Raw genomic sequence first — 3,958 nt, 5'->3', positions numbered from 1 at the left:
TTGTTGCATAACGTTAGTCACCTCAGCAGCAAACTTCTTACCTGTTTGCTGTTGGGATCTTAGCGATGACTCCCAAAGCAATTGCAACACAATAGCAAATATGACGCAAAAAACAAAAAATAGTAAATCTATATGTGTGTGTGTGTGTGTGTGTGTGTGTGTGTGTGTGTGTGTGTGTGTGTGTGTGTGTGTGTGTATATACATACACAATTTTCTATTAGCCAGGTCTTAGCCTTTGGAGGTTACACATCGCGCACAAGTCGGCACGCTCACTTCATGCCGTATTTACTGTTTTTCACTTTTTTTTTCTTATAAATATGCCCTACTATTGTTTTTCATTCAAATATTTACCGTAATGACAGTAACAGTCTGCATGTTTGTTTCAATACTGTGTGTGTGTGTGTGTGTGTGTGTATATACATACACAATTTTCTATTAGCCAGGTCTTAGCCTTTGGAGGTTACACATCGCGCACAAGTCGGCACGCTCACTTCATGCCGTATTTACTGTTTTTCACTTTTTTTTTCTTATAAATATGCCCTACTATTGTTTTTCATTCAAATATTTACCGTAATGACAGTAACAGTCTGCATGTTTGTTTCAATACAGGGCACGTAGCAACTTTCCAGACTGTTTTCATTTTTTTTAAGTATGATATCTATTTTTTTCCCATGACTTGCGTTCCATTCCCTCTCCTCTTGTCGAGTTAGAAGTAAACCACAATCGCCGCTTCATTCTTTGCATGACAACTGAGCGCGAACGACCAGCAGACAACCGCCACCATCGCTGCTCTACTTCTTTTCCCTCCAGCGTGCATTTGTTTGTATATGCGATCCACAAATATTCCCTGAACAAAAACACAAGGTCAGACCGGAGGGGCTCCCACACAGAGCTCGCTTGCGCTATAAAAGTGGAGGGCTTCAGAGTGGTTTACTTTTCTTCCAGCCGTGTTTTTCCCCGGTGCTGCGAGTGAGTGGGGAAACATCATTCAAGTGAAATGCAGCTCTGTCAAAACAAGCGCGTCTTATAGCTTTTCCCACACTCTCATTCCAATCGGGAACATCTTCATACGTCATATTCAATTTTTTTTGACAGCGGGGAGAACCTCTTCATTGTGCGAACTGGGATTTTGAACACCCCAACTGTTAACTAGCATGTAGCAAGTACTAATTTCTGCCATTATTTACATCGTCATTAAAAAATGATTGGCCAGGAGTTTGTTTGTTTCATTCTTCCATTTTTGTTTGTCAGTTTATCCTCTCCCTGGACACCTCGTGAGGTCGTTCATTTATGTCGCGGATAAGCTATCGAAGTTTGCTCGGCAGTGTTGCCCTTTCAATCAACGTGTAATTGGATCAACGTGGAGACTGAGATTAGATAACGGTGTCATATCTGTCTCGAACAATGACATCCGCGGTATCGGACTGAGGAGGGGGGAAGAAAAAAAGCTCAAGATTGAGGCAGCTCTGGTTCGCCGTGGTCATTAAACGGTACTCGTAGCATCGACATGCAAATCTAACTAATTCCATCTGAAAAACTGTGATGTCGAGACATCTGATAAAAATCCATTCGGCCTCCATCATTTCGACTTTTCAAAATGTTCGTGTCGTGCTTGTCTGCCTCGTCCTTTTTACAAAAAAAATATTCAGCTGAGTTCACAAGTTTGTTTGCAGAGGAAGACGTGAGGCGGTTACAACACACTTCCTGTCCATTACATAATTTGCTCTGTCCCTGTACCAAACTGAAGGCATGCTAACATATAGTACCATTAAAAAAAAAATGTGAGGGTTCCTGTTGGGATGCATTCTCCATCTATCCATCCATTGTCATCTAAATTGATGATCCTCTTTTGGGTAGCAGGAGAGCAATAGTCTATGCCACCTTCCTGGACTTGTCGCTGTGGCACATACAAGGTGTGTCAGCAAAGTTCCAGGTCTGGCGTCATCGAAGATAGAAAGAGGAACCAAAAAAAATAAAAATCTCACATCCAGTGAGTAGGGAGGTTGTTCTAACACTGAAATGTTCTTCTGGACCATAAATTGTCCGAGGCTCAGCGTATTGTGAGCAGGCAGGTTGTCATGGTGTCAACTCTCGCCTCTTCTCCTGCACAGAAAAAAAAGGTAGCATCATCTCTTTGTCGACCGGTTGTTCAGCTGGCATGTTGAAGGGGAAAATTTGAAGCTTGCGTTTGACATTTTTTTTCAGTCTCCCGCATAGAGACAAACAAGCATGACATTTACAATAATTTGTTAACGCCAAGTGCATTTTTGTGGTAGGGTGAGGGAATTGAGAAATCCAATTTGTTGCCTTATCTTGTGGAAGACTTGCAGAAAATGTGGTGAGATCTTCCATGTGTGTGTTCCACATGTACGTTTTGGTCTGGATGCGGATGGTACAGCACTCGCTTGTCATCACCTACATTCCACGAGTCGGGGGCGGTTTGTGGGGAGAGGGTGGTGGGATTGGGGGGGGTGAAGCCCTGAGATGACACCGCAAGATCCAACCATTAGCCTTTCACCTGCTGTTAACAGCAACTTGGCCAGACTCACGGCCCGCATTCCTCCGCCTTGAGCCAGATGGGCTTTTTTACACTCTCGAATATGCCTGCTATGAAATCGATTTGGCTGCGCATTTGCTTTTGTGACTTCTCTAATTTGATTGTCTTTTTTTTTTTTTCCGGGGGAAAATGATTCAAAGTGCAACTCGGAGAGGCACGTCGAAGGCGAGCACATTTGTGCGGCGCGAATGGGAGGCTGGTGGGTGGAAGTGGGACAGATGCCATATAGGTTGTTCCCGAAATGGAAAAGCCACCAGTGTCAGAGTCGGGGCCGGCAATAAAAAAATAAAAAAATAAATAAAAATGAGCCAGAGTCAATATTTATGGACACTGAACATGTGGCACGCTTCTCTTCCCCACTAATTTGAGCAACAAGTCCATCTCCAGATTATACGGCCCCCTTGCAGATCACAGGCAACCAAGGCTCCCAAAAAGTGTGTGCCAAAGAACGCGCTGACGTTGGTCACGCGCTACAAACGGCGCATAATTTAGCGAGCTGTTTATTTGTTTGTGGCTTCTTTTCCATGACACTCTTAATCTTCACGCTCGGCCTGTAATTATAAGCATCCAGTGCAACATCCAAAGTCGAACTCCAACCGAAAGGAGTTGAAACAAATTTTCTGGTGCAAAAAAAAAAATCTTCACCAGAAGTTAAATCGGGTGTCACGGTAGGCGAGTGGAAAGCACGCCTGCCTCACAAAGAACCGGTTCTGGGTTTGAATCGAGGCTCCGGCCTTCCTGTGTGGTGTTTGCATCTTATCCGAGAACTAGCCCGGCTTCTCTCAGGGTACGTCGGCTTTGTCCAACAATCGGAAAACTTGCATGCTAGCTTCTTTGAAGACCCATTGAATGTGACTGGGTGTGTACCATGCAACATGACTGCTGGGTGACCTGCCAGTACCGGATTTCAGATTCAGATTTTTTTTTTTTCCAGTACAGTACTGAGGTAGTCCAGAGTTCCAATGTGGATCTTATAGACACAGCACATGAAGCGTCATTTCTTTGCTTCATGTGGCCTTCTTGATAACATGCAAATAGGAATGGTATCAAGATGCATGCATCGTTTAGCATTTGAGAGAGAGAGAGAGAGAGAGAGCTCTCTAAGTATAGGGATGTGCCCTTTTGAATGCAGCTCCACTCATAAAGAGCCCACGCGTCACTCAATTATACGTCTGCATGATTAGAAGCTTGGGCTCTACGTAAACAGCCCGCGTAAAAAAAAAAAAAAATTTACATTTGACCACTCAACGGCCCGAGCAGCTGTTTACAGGCAGAGGAATTGGAAGCACTTAGCGAGTATGCTGCTCAATATCTGTGAAAGCGTGTCAGTTTGGGCTTTCTACTTACAGTAGAAACCTCTAAAAGTCCAATGCCCTTAAAAGTCGTATGGAAAAAAAAAAA

This window comes from Hippocampus comes, unplaced genomic scaffold (assembly GCF_001891065.2).
Source record: "Hippocampus comes isolate QL1 unplaced genomic scaffold, H_comes_QL1_v1.1 scaffold526, whole genome shotgun sequence".
Classification (NCBI taxonomy): domain Eukaryota; kingdom Metazoa; phylum Chordata; class Actinopteri; order Syngnathiformes; family Syngnathidae; genus Hippocampus; species Hippocampus comes.
This window is presented reverse-complemented; position numbering follows the sequence as displayed.